This window comes from Achroia grisella, unplaced genomic scaffold (genome assembly GCF_030625045.1).
Source record: "Achroia grisella isolate CSIRO2021 unplaced genomic scaffold, CSIRO_AGI_Agris_v1 utg511, whole genome shotgun sequence".
Classification (NCBI taxonomy): Eukaryota; Metazoa; Arthropoda; class Insecta; order Lepidoptera; family Pyralidae; genus Achroia; species Achroia grisella.
In genome coordinates this window covers 985,867-999,571 of record NW_026712905.1, presented here as the reverse complement: position 1 = coordinate 999,571, position 13,705 = coordinate 985,867, and the positions used below count along the sequence as shown (strand labels likewise).

General features: G+C 33.8%; 1 protein-coding gene across 5 annotated transcripts in view; it reads right to left on the bottom strand.

The window, feature by feature from the left end:
• Positions 1 to 13,705, bottom strand: part of LOC131846441 (uncharacterized) — a 201,318-nt gene that overhangs the window by 151,194 nt on the left and 36,419 nt on the right. The window contains exon 1 of one of the 5 annotated variants that reach the window (XM_059195741.1): positions 10,397 to 10,461. The exons of the other annotated variants lie outside the window; for them this stretch is intronic. The gene's annotated coding sequence lies outside the window, so the exon portion shown is untranslated. Of the gene's footprint in view, positions 1 to 10,396; positions 10,462 to 13,705 lie in introns of those variants that run through there. 5 annotated transcript variants of the gene reach the window in all.

Sequence of the window (13,705 nt, the reverse complement as noted above, 5' to 3'; positions counted from 1 at the left end):
CTTACGTGTATCTGACGACAATTTTTTGTCTGTTATTTTTAAGATTCTTGTAATAAATGTAGTATTACTGTATCAAAAAATCTACTCCTTTACATTGAGTTTTACATTGTATGGGACCAATTAGGATTGGACCAATCCTTTGACACATTTTTTCGTATTGAAGTCAATAAAAAATAAAACAAATGACAGGATTATTACTAATTCACGCTAAAACTGGGCAATAAATGGTTAATAGCCCGATTTAAAAACGTCGCATTAATATAAACGGCTCTACCACATTTATGGGTGTTTATTGACGATTTCATGTTTGAAACGCACAATTTAAAGCTTAAAAGGTACCACTAAAAATCGGTGATCATATGTGGTATTTTGTTTGTAATTTACCAACTAATTCTCATCGTGATATTTTGTATTTTGAATTTAAAAGGTAATAATAATAATCTTAGGAAAATTCACACAACGCCATCTAGACCCAAGTTAAGCTAGCTAAAACTTGTATTATGGGTACTAGACAATTGATATAAATACATGGTTGGACTTTTTTGTAAATAAATACATATTATACATAGAAAACACCCAGACCAATACCGTCTGTACCGTGCGAGGAATCGAACCCGCGACCATCGGATAGTAAAGCGGTATGCTAAACCACTAGACCACCGAGTCTGTCAACAAAGGTTGCATTAATATACTAAATCAATGTTAGACAACAAGTAGTAATGGCTAGACTTGTGAGAATAGAACTGAATAAAAAAAGAAGTCGAATTGTTCATACTTTAACAGCCTATAGGGAAATTGTATAAATTAATTTCCTTATAGCTACTTTGTTAGTAATTACTCCATTACTAGCAATGTACCATGTCACGTTGACCTCCACGCGGTTTCCCCTGGAAACCATCATGTTAAATTTCGGTTGAATTTGTCACGATGGGCTAAAGAAACCTGACTTCATGCTCATCTTGTCATCCTCCACTAGTGCCTTGCCACCATTAGCGCAGGCGAGTGAACTATACCATTATAATATATTTAAAAAATTCCATCTCCAGGAGTAGACAACATGGTCAACAGGAGTTGACCATGTTGTCTATTTCCGCACATAAAACTATCTATATTGATAAACATAATCTATTATATCACAGAGATAAATAATAATCAAACGGATAATATACTTTTAAAATATTCCCGCGGCAAATATTGAGAATTACAAACAGTCGTCGATCTGGTTGTGTTTTATCTTAAAGATTACAATATTAAGGCCGTCACCGGACAATCTTTATTTATTATTAGAGATCCGTTGAGAAAAAGATAAACGGTGCATAATTTTAAACCATTTATGTTATACTAGCAGACCCGCGTAGCTTCGTCTGCATTATACTTACTTGACATTATATTTCGTACAATTTAGATAATATATTCTTAAGTTATGGCCTATGTTATTGTGATATATAAGCTATATTACTGTAAAATTTTATCAAAATCCGTTTAGTAGTTTTTGCGTGAAAGACTAACAAACATCCATCGACTCACAAATGCGTACTTGCGTATTTATAATATTAATAAGATGAAATATAAAATTCTCGTGTCACAACGTTAGTTACCATTTCGGAGGCGCCGAAACGGCTTGACTGATTTTTATGAAATTTTAAATGCATATTCAGTATGTCTGATAATCGGCTATTATCTATTTTTCATACCCCTGAGAAAAAGTGTTGTCCACCCCTAACATTTATTTTTTATTTTTTTTTATAATGTGGAATTAAAAATACATGCAGCCCTAAATGACTTCTTCTATCAACCCCTATTTTTTAATAGCGATTTTAATTTTTATGGCTAAACAACGATTTCTGGGTAACCAAGTAAAAAAATATATACGGAACCTCATTTATAATCGATTCATGTCACATCTACAGTTAAATCGATTATTTTTAATCTCATTACACCGGAATTAAAACCCTCTATTTGTATAACCATTAGTTTCATCTAAAACATTGCGTCACTTATTGGCCGCTATAAGATGAAAGTTCGATAAACCACGTATTTATATTATCCCGTGTAAAACTTCAAATTAACTTATAGAGGTCAAGGTCATATGAATATATTACGAAATCTGGAGACATTGTATACCAGTTTTTAACTCTTACTATTGGGGAGAAAGGGGATTGTTAGTTATGTGAATTCACCAAGAATTTATCACGATGGTTTCCAGGGGGAATCGCGGCGAGGTACGAGGAACCTGACATGGTACATTGCTAGCAATAAGATCATTATTGCTAGTAATGTACCTTGTCAGGTTTACCTCCATGCAGTTCCCCCTGGAAACCATCGTGATAAATTCCTGGTTATTTAATCACGATGGGCTAACTGTCCTGACCTCATGCTCATCTTATCATCCACCACCGGTGCCCCGCCAGCATAAACCGTTAGCAAAGGAGGTTGCGCCATTTCATTATCATCTATAAAAAAATACTATCTATTCCGTGCAGTTTTACCCGCCAAGTAAATTAAAAGAAATAACTCACCCATTGCATCATTTGGACGGATATCCGATATACACTGTTACAAATATTTTTTTATGGGAAAAGTGGTTTGGTAGTATGTGGACTATTGACCACATTCCTAGCAATGTTAGGTTGTTCTTGCCATAAATTCCCCAGGAATTTATCATGATGGGCTAACTGAACCGACCTCATGTTCATGTTATCATCCTCCACTGATGCCCCGTATGCACAAACTACCGCAGACCGAAGAACATGGAAATCTAAGCCAGATGCATACTTTATAACTTATTTATTTTTTATTTATTTATTTAAAACTTTATTGATTTTGTACAATAGGCGGGCTTAATGCTAATAGCATTCTCTACCAGCCAGCCAACCAAAATTAGGAAGTGCAGAGATACTCGAAGGCGGTTTAGTTTTAATAAATTAAATGTAATTATATTAAATAGATATAAGATCATACATATACGTGATAATATACTACATACAAACAATTTATGAGCATACATTATGTATGTACATACATACATACAACTTATCATAGAATTATAATTTTTTTTAGGACAATTCACACAGAGCAATCTAGACTTAAATTAAGCTAGCTAAAGCTTGTGTTATGGGCGCTAGATAACTGATACAAATACATATTCAAATTCAAATTCAAATTCAAAATATCTTTATTCATGTAGGTCTATTACAGACTCTTATGATATGTCAAATCTACCGTCAGTTCGGAATGATATCGAGATGAGAAGAACTGACAAGAAACTCAGCTCGTAATTTTTTTCAAATAATAGTGGAACATGTTTATGATAAATACAGTTATTAAAATTCAAATTTGGGAGAATAGAGTGAATATATATATATATGTATTTTATCGTAAACACATATTATACATAGAAAACACCCAAACCGATACAAACAATCATACTCATGAATACAAATGTTTGAGCCGTGCGACGAATCGAACCCGCGACCTTCGCAAGTAAGGCGGTGTGCTAAACCGCTACACCACCGAGTCCGTAAAATATTAGGAATAAAGATTTTTTCCTCTTATAACATCCATTATATAGCAAGGTATGAAATATTGTATGTTTGTACAAAATCAGCACCGAAACACTGCTCTGTAAGGTATGAACATGTGCATTACCAAAGAGGGTCACACCGTGAAACCTGTACTGTTTACGGCTGTAAACATGTCTACCATTACACTTACAAAAAGAACAGCCTTTAGCTATATGTATTAATATAGATTACAGTATCCTTCTACATTGATTTTCTTAAATAATTTATATTGTTGATATCATAGTTTTATGACTACTAAACGCAAGCAGGGTGATAATTAGCGCCTTTTATCATGTTAAGATTTTATTATTCAAGTTTTGTATTGGTCGTATACTTTCGCTATCTATACATATAAATAAAACTGGAGTGTATGTTTGTAATATTGAAATAACCGTTTTTTACTACATGCATATGAATATAAATACGGTATATACACCAAAATAACATTTTTTACAATTTTTGTCTGTCTGTTTGTTCCGGCTACTCTCTGAAATTGCTGGACCGATTTTGACGGGACTTTTTTTGGTAGGTCGCTAATGTAATATGGAGTAACTTAGGCTACTTTTATTTTAGAAAAATAAAGTTAAAACCGATCGCGCTGAGACTTTACAGGCATAAAGCTACTATGACGTAGCATCTCCTAAGAAAGGATTTTGATAAATTCCACTCCTAAGGAGATAAATTAACGCGAGCGAAGCCGCGGGTAAATGCTTTATTATTATAGCTATTGCTATGAACTTTGTGTAAAATAAATCAAAATGGTTTCCATGTGCATGTAAAATTACGGGTATTAATGAATCTGTCAGCCTCACAGAATTGTGTTTCATTTCAATCGGAGGGAGACGTGTTAGTTTATGATGTCTATACCTCAAACCGTTATTACTCATCACCATAAATAATCACCGTAGTGATGTAATTCAGTTTTCAGAACAATGTATACAGTTAGGTTGACGACCCCGTTAGACGAAACAAAAATATATAAGCTCTAGCTGTGAGTGACTTCTACTGCATAGTTTAAACTCTTATTTCATCCCCCTACAGATTATTTTTGTGATACAATATAACCTAGTAGCTTTTAACCGCGGCTTCGCTCGCATTTTAACAAAAAAATTTGGTTTTTTTTTAATTGAAAGTATCCTATGTTCATTCTAATACCTCCAAGAAGATGTGTACACAATTTCATGATGATCGGTTCAGTAGTTTTTGCGTGAAAGAGTAACAAACATCCCTACTTTCAGATTTATAATATTTAGTAGTAGTATCCGTCTTTGTGATATTTAACTTCATATTTTTTTATTTTTGATTTGACGGCCTCGGTGGTCCAGTGGTTTAGCACACCGTCTTACATCCGCTGGTCACATTCGATTCCTCGCACGGTACTAACATTTGTATTCATGAATATGATTGTTTGTTCGTATTATGTTTCTATGTCGCATACCTAATCTTTGTTAATGTGTATTATTTATCTCAAACAATATATATTCAATAGAGTAACACTCAAGTGTCTTTTTCATTCTACGTGTGATGAGTCTGCGTCCGAATGAGTAGTAGTATAAAATATGTATATGTCTAATCAAAAGTATATTTAATTTAGTAAGTAAATTTAATATACGTGAACTGTCATGTATACATTACAATGGAATCAATGACCATTATATAGAAAATAGACAATTAAAAAGTTATGTCACAGACAGAGTTATAACAATATGCTTACTCAAAAAAAAACATGGTTTAGACTTAGAAAAATATAGGGGTAATTCTTAAAGAAGCGTGTTATTGAAATATTAATAAATAGAGCATTATCGCAGCTCGATGTAGTGCAACAGTTGTCGCTGACGGCCAGATAAGGCGGGATATTATTGTATAATTTGCTTTGTGCCCTTGTCGGAAAATAAACACGTTTGTGCCAATAAACAATTGTAACTATCGACTAACTGCACACCCCAGCTTCGCTTGGATACTTCGCTTCGCTTATGAAATAAAAAGACAACTTCTATAAATTGTATGTGAAAATTTTTTAAACTAAAGATATAATGACAATTTTATATGAAGATTTTTAAGTTTAAAGCAATTATTTTACTTTGTTGTATAATTTTTCGAATATTTATTTTATTTTATTTATTTGAGCGATCAACGGTACACTATTAAGTTACAATTATTATCCCTTGCAAGATCGTCAGGTATATAGTGTTGACTTAATTACTGGTAGCCACGACATGCGTAAATGTTTACAGAAGTTTTATATATATTTTTGTTAAATTATAAATATATGTATATATATTAAATTCTAATTTTAACTGTTAATGAATAGGTTAGACTTTGTTTCATTATGTGTAGATGGCTGATTTGAATTGGTTAAATATGAAAAACTATTGACAAACTCTTTTGATATTAATATACTTATTTAAAGTTTATTTATTGTATTTCTTAATCAAAAGTATATAAACTAAATTCTACTAAGTATATATATATGTATTATACATACTACTACATATATGTACTATATATACTATATGTATGTCACTTCACGACCATTACCATCAAAATATATATCATACATTCCTTTATAAATAGTTTTACTACATATTTCTACAACTAAACAAAAACACGTCCAAATCTACGATCTATCTGAACTCTTCGCTACAATATCATAGTTGTTCTATTCCATAAATGGTAAAGAAAGGTAGATAAACATATTTTTTATACAAACCTTTACCTAATTATTACAAATACAACAAAAAATAATGAGCTAAATAGGTTAAACTTTTGCAGAGATGAGGATATGCTAACATATAGTCGGCAATTAGCCATTTCTAGGACTTCATCCTTACGTCGGGAAATTCCATATATTCGCACTGAACCGGTCGTCATTTTAATATGCACTACCAAATAATGTGACACACCTCCAGCTTTCATGTTTCGGAGAAATAAAACCCCGGACTTTTCAAGGTATGGTGAATAGATATCTTCTGGGTAAGTGGGCTACATCCTAGGTTTCGCCATCATTTCCCACCAGATGAGGTAAGACCAAGCGGAAACTCATTATAATAATAATAAAAAAATAAGTTACTGTATTTATGGATTTATGCTCAACCTAGCATCTTCCACTGGTACACCACCAGCATACACCGGGGGCACTATTTCATCACTATCTATTAAAAACTCATTCCTTTGAGCATCACACAGAGAATAAAAATATTTTAGTAGTTTTATTTATCTTTACATAACATAAAATAAAATCGCCGCCGCTGTCTGTACAGTTATATCTTTTAAATTACGCAACTGATTTTAATGCAGTTTTCAGAAATAGATAGAGTGATTCAAGAGGAAGGTTTATATGTATAATATATGCCTGTTATAGTATATAACACGCCGAGAACTTCAAGGAGTTGTAATGCATCCATGCGAAGCCGGGACGAGTCGCTAGTAAACTTATATATTATATTATATTTATATTTAAGTTATACCTAATATAAATATGATAACTAGGTTAATAACAAACGCGGCAAATCATACAGAAAACAATATATGAGATCACTTGAAATTGTTATAATTACTGTTATCAAATTAACATGAGATAACAATAGAAATGCATACGTATACATATTCGTCAACCCTATTTCAGATAATGCCAATAGTTCATTGACATCTGACGTCATCAACAGAAATACGCGCGCCGCGGGGAAACTAGCTTTAAGAAATGACACTATTCTCAGATGTCATCTTTTTAGTTAGCATTTGGCAACCTCGTAGATGACAATTTTAGATACCAAGTAGACGGGCAGCGGTAAATGTTTAGTATTCTTTGATCTGTAATGACAAATTGTATAATGAGAGACCGTTTAATAGTATTAACGGGTTACGAATAGTATGAGTATAAAATTATGATAAATGACACTTCAACTTCTTTTTCAAGAGTATTTATTTTTTTAACTATGCTGACTGCCCTTTGAAACTTTACCAAACAAAAGTAGATAAATGCAGATGATACATGCGAAAAGAATTACGTAGAAGATGAAAGACAACCCCTTCTTAAAGGGGGGAAAGGAGATCGAATTTACAACGACCGGAACCGAAGTCCGAACCCCTAGCGGTGTTCTCAGACTAGTCCTATCCGTCAGCGGAAGTTGGTCTTCAGCCGCTCCATTAATCCTGCGGGTGGAGTGCCATCAGTACTCGCCCCCTATAACCTATTGCTATTCTAGAGAATAGATTAGAATACATCTTTATAGCTAACTGTGTCTGTACTTTAATTTGTAGAACTAAAGTGTCGTTCATCTTATCCTATAATTTCACTGCCTAATCTACACCTTACAACCAAACCACAGCATACAAAGTATTTTGTTTGGCGTCTGAAATAGCTGAGATTAAGGTACTCACGCAGACGACTTTTTAGTCTATGTTATCCTCTTAAATGAGTTAATTAGTACAACTGATAAAACACTAACACGAAATAATTAATTAAAACAGTGGCGACGCTAAAATGGTTGCCGCATGTGAAAACAATGACATATGACTAAGTAAACGAATACACATGCTAGTGTTGCTAAGACCTAAACTGACCTACAATCATACATCAGAGATCCATAGAAACCGTGTTACGTTAACCTCAGAAACAGTTAAAAATGAACTATCACAAATAGATCATATACTCACGGTGGTGTAAGATCACAATGTGAAGGCATTATTTCATGATGATTATGATGATTTTTATACAGAGATAAGTGTAAATAATATATGTACAGTGCGGTACGACGGCAATCTACATACCATGGTTGATTGCTTCTAGAAATAAACCACTAGTTTAAATAACAATATTTTGTTTACAGTCACGAAATTTTGGTTGATAATTAACTAAATTATTTTATTTACTAGGTACAATAGAACGGCTAGTTGATCCGCCATTATTTTTCAGTATACTCGTATTAATAAATATTTTGGTATTTATAACAAAATTTTAGTAGTCACTTTTGCAAACTTTTATTATGTCAAATCCTAACCACTGAAATAAAATTACTTCACCCAAATAATTGATTTTAGTTTAAAGATAAATCTGTATAAAAATACTAACAAGATTATTGCTAAAGCTTATAACTTAAATACTATGAAACTTAGTTCGAATAATTATATGGCTCATTAAAGCTCACAGGTACCAAAGTGCGATCAACATCGTAAATCAATTATCAACTTTGTGCAACATTAAAATAGGATCTAAAATTGGTGGAAAGAACATTGTACTTATCATCTTTCTGTAGTATATATACCAGGTATACTAAAAATTACACTGCCATCCTATTTTGGGGTCGTACTTTTGCCAAGTATACCTAAATAAGTAAAATTATGGAACGACGATCGGTTAAATACAGATGTATGATTGAGATAAACATTGCACAAGCGTAACTAGTTTTAAATCCAATCAGAATTGCTAATACGGTTTTAGGAACTGATATATCTTTTACAACTTACTTTTCTAATGTTAAAGAGCAATGTTTCGGTTTGAAGAGTAAGATGAGGCAGTGAAATTACGGGAGACGTGACACGGTATGTACAGGTATATTATATTTTATCATATTAGGTCTAATTTTGTGGAAGTCTATTTTCATTACTTAATAGATTTGTATTATTTTATTTAATTCCGCTATCATTAGCATGAGAGCACAAATATTCAATGCGGAAACCTGACCAGACTACGACTGTCAATCATCACTAGGCTTCCAAACTACGAGTATATAATAGTCAACATTAGGTTCACAAACAATACCCAAACTCTATTAATTTCCTGATGAAGCCTCGAAAAGGAAAAAAATATGTCGCAATATGGGTGTAGATCCGGTAATGGTCAGAGTTTGATCACTAATGGAAAAGGTCATAGCGTTTCTGTTGGTGGATGTCAGATTTCCACACTGAATATTTGTGGTCTCACACATACTAATGATAGTGATTAGACAAAATAAAACAAATCAATTAAGCATAACATCTTAGTCCTGTGGAATGGCAAGGCATGAGCACTTATATCCAATCCGGCGAAGGAAGTAGATGGAGATAGTTCAAAAAGTATATACATAATACTTGAGAATAGACAACAAATAGATGTTAGTAGACGCAGTATTAATACTCGGGTTGGTGTATACATAGGTAGTAAATTGTATTACAAATTATCAACTAAAAACAATGTACAAGCAAGAATACAACAAACAGTATGTCTGCATAAGAAGTGCTCTTGTGGTCTCTTTTAAATTTCCCGCGCAAACGGAATGCACACAGATTCACAATATTGCACAGCGCATAGCCGCAGTAGCATAAAGATCGTCATAGCTGTATGAGCCGTTTAAACTTAGTATTTTAATTATGATAGCTAATACTAATGAAAAATGAATACGTGTAACAAAAATTTTGTACCCCTTTTTAAGAAGATTGCGCAAACGAAGGAGTGTGAAATTTCGCATTCTCATAGTTTATATAGAGAAGGAGTGCAGAATGCTAATATTTTTTTAGTTATGCATAAGAAAGACCTTAAATCAATAAAAAATCATTTCACACACTACCATTTATGTGACATATAGTCTTATACACTCGTCTGTTTATTGTTAAAGTCTGTGGTCAATTTAAGAATAGATTATTTTAATATTATTATATATTATAGATAATATTGTTTGTCTGTAATATTATTTCTCTGTAGTCTTATTGAATATCAAGCATAATCATAATTTAAATTAATTATTGTCGAATTTCGAGTAATGGGCGACTATAATGATAATTAACTGAATATAAAAAAATATTGGAGATACGAGACAGCCCTAGTTCAAACGTCGCTATTTGCAGTAGATTCTTACCAACAGTATGTAGGCCAGTGTTATGGTACAAAAAAGAAACATCCTCAACCATTGCCATAACCGACGAGAACTAGTCCTAAATTACATAATTTGAGACGTCAAATGCACCGACACAAAACGGGTTACGAATTAAAATAACCGGCGGTTCATTAGTCCCAAAACCAGAAGCGGTAGTGTCACCGGACAATGCATAACTCCGGTCTGCGTGCGACGAAATTAGCGACGATATTTTGCGCGTGCGCACCCAACGTCAGCACCCGGCGGGCAAACTAGACCACTCGCACTGAGTTCTCTTAATCAATGAACCGTGAGTTATTTTGATTAGGTGCATTTCAAATTGAACCGTACTCTATTATAATGAATTCAGCCGTACCTACTCTATTATAATCGTGGGGAACGTTGTTAACATTAGTAATTTGGACTACCCCTGCTTACGGGGGGAAGGAGACTAATTGCTATTGAGTAGTAGACTAGTTACTAATTGCTAGCATTTCAGGTTGACCTCCACTCGGTTTCCCCTGGAAATTCATGGTGAATTTACCATGATAGGCTAATTGACCTGACCTCATATTCACCTCATCATCCTCCACTGGTGCGCTGCCAGCGTAAGCTATTAGCACAGGCGGATACACCATTCCATTATCATCTATAGGACCCCTGGTTAAAAAAATTACATTTTATTATTAATCTTATATTTAAAATTCTAGTGTCACAATGTTAGTTAACATACTCCTCCGAAACGGCTTTACCAATTTTTGTGACATTTCAAATGCATATTCAGTAAGTCTGAGAATCGTCTATTACCTATTTTTCATACCCTTAATTGTTAAGAGTTACCCCATTATTAACATTTATTTTTTATTTAATTGTCAATTTTTATTATTTATAATGTGGCATTAAAAATACATGCGACCCTAAATTTTCACCCTTCTACCACCAACCTCTACTTTTTAATAGCGATGTTAATTTCTATGGCAAAACATTTTCTGGGTCCGCTGGTAATTTTATATGTTGCTATGCCACTACGGTATATCACCCTTCAAACCAAGTATATCTCACAAAGCCTGACGTTTGGCGGCTAAAATGTGTGATACAGTAGACCTACGGAAGACGGAAGCGTCTTTTTACAAGTCTAGTTAATCTTATATGAACATGAACAAGACTAAAATCATGTCTAACATCAATTCTACACCTATACCGGTTGGGCTAGTTAGATAAACTCAGTCTTACAACTTGTCCTAGAGACCCAGACTTGTCAGACCTAAGTTTGATGGAGAAATCAATCAAATAAAATATCTTTATGCGTGTGCGGCCTCATGGACTTCCTCGATGGATTGTAAGTAATGTGGACTATAATAAACCCGTTGCTAGTGATGTACCATGTCAGGTTAACCTCCACGTGGTTCCCTCTGTAAACCATCGTGAATTTACCACGATGGACTAACTGACCTGACCTCATGTTCATCTTATCATCATACACTGATGCCCCGCCAGCGTAAATCATTATCGCACGGGAGCATCATTCCATTATCATCCATAAGACGGCCTTGGTGGTCTAGGTTTTGCACACCGCATTAGTTCCGATGGTCGCGGCTTCAATTCCTAACACGGTGCAAACTATATTCATATATGGGGTATTAGATAAGGTCAACAAATAGGTTAAGTTTAAAATAATACAAGTACATAAGTTCCGGCCTATAAAGCAATGTAATTGTAGAAATAATAATAAAATAATATGAACATTATTATATTAAGATCGACAAATGTAGGGTAAGCGATTTAAAATGTTTTTAAACACGCATCTGTGGTACCAATTCTTTTTATTACACTTATATTGATGGAATGATATCATAAATATTGTGGCCAAAATGTTCAATTGTTTCGGCGTTGTCTTGTCACGGGTTTACAATGGAGTTAATTGTGGTTTATAGGTGTATTGCACCGCGGTGTCCCGCTCTATTTAGTTCTGTCTATCATAATTAGCGATTGGAGACACCCCGATTAATTGGTGGCAAATGATGGTCAACTTAGTAGAAATTAGATTGAATTCGCGCAAAGAACAATGTAATTCAAAGATGGATTTATTAAACTTAAATAACCGTTTCGTCAGCGCATATTTAATCATTGGTACTAAGTTTCTGCTTCTCGTATTAATATACTGATGAAAGATATATTCTTATTTCATATAATGACCCGTTTTTGTAAATTATAATAATAATTAGAACCCTGGAAAAATTACCCAGCGTCATCTAGTCATACTCAAGATTATTTTGTACTTTGCACATTTTACCAATTCGCGAGGAATTGAATCTGCGGAAATCACAAATAATATGGTATGCTAAACCGTTAAACCACCAAGGCCATCATATACTGTAACAAAATACGTAACCCGTGTCTCAACACCGCTATGCAACGAAAACTGCAGTAAACTCAATTAATTAAAAAAAAAGCTAAATTGGTATTGTCACTATCCACTATCAGTAATATAACGCAAAAACACAGTCCAATTGAGAACTCTTTACTTTCCAAGTCGGTTGAATACTAAATCTGTACAATACACGCACAAAAATAACAATCCATGCTCGTCACCAGACATATTTTGAAACGCTATCACACTGTCCTGTCTTTCAGTCGACCACGTGCAGACAGATTTCATAACAATTAAATAGCAAAGTTTATTGAAAATGCACGCATTTGTGACTAGTGTTGTACATAATAATTCGCGAATGAGATCGCTCGATTTAGTTCGCCCTTTCTCCAACTAGTTCGTTCTTTTTAATCGTTCAATTTTCTTCTTTTAATATGTAGTTAATTTATATGTGGTCGAAGTGGGAGCGATAAGTATTTCAGCGAAATCTCTCACAATCTTGGCCTACTTAGAACTGCAGTAAGTTCTATACTAGAACATGTATTTAAAGCTACACAGACAGACTCCTAACAGATATGTCTGGGCAGGGAAAGAAACACAAGCCACGAAGGCGAGTGTTGATGTACAATATGTCAGCAAAGGGCCCACTTAAACGTACACGCGGGTCATAATCCCGGGAACTGCTCGGAGTTTTCCTCTACCACATGATGGACGCGTCACCCGTACGGTGAATACATAGAATTCCAAAATGTTCATCTCTATGTTTCTATAACTATCAGATTATTGGGTAGTCTGGTTTGAGTTTATATTGTATTGTTTTTCGTTTATTATATTATATTAACGGTCCATCCTGTGGTCCATGTCATCTTTAGGTGTATAAGTATTTTTACCCTCAAACATGTGGTTTTATAAGCAAGATTTCTTGAATTTTATGAAACAAA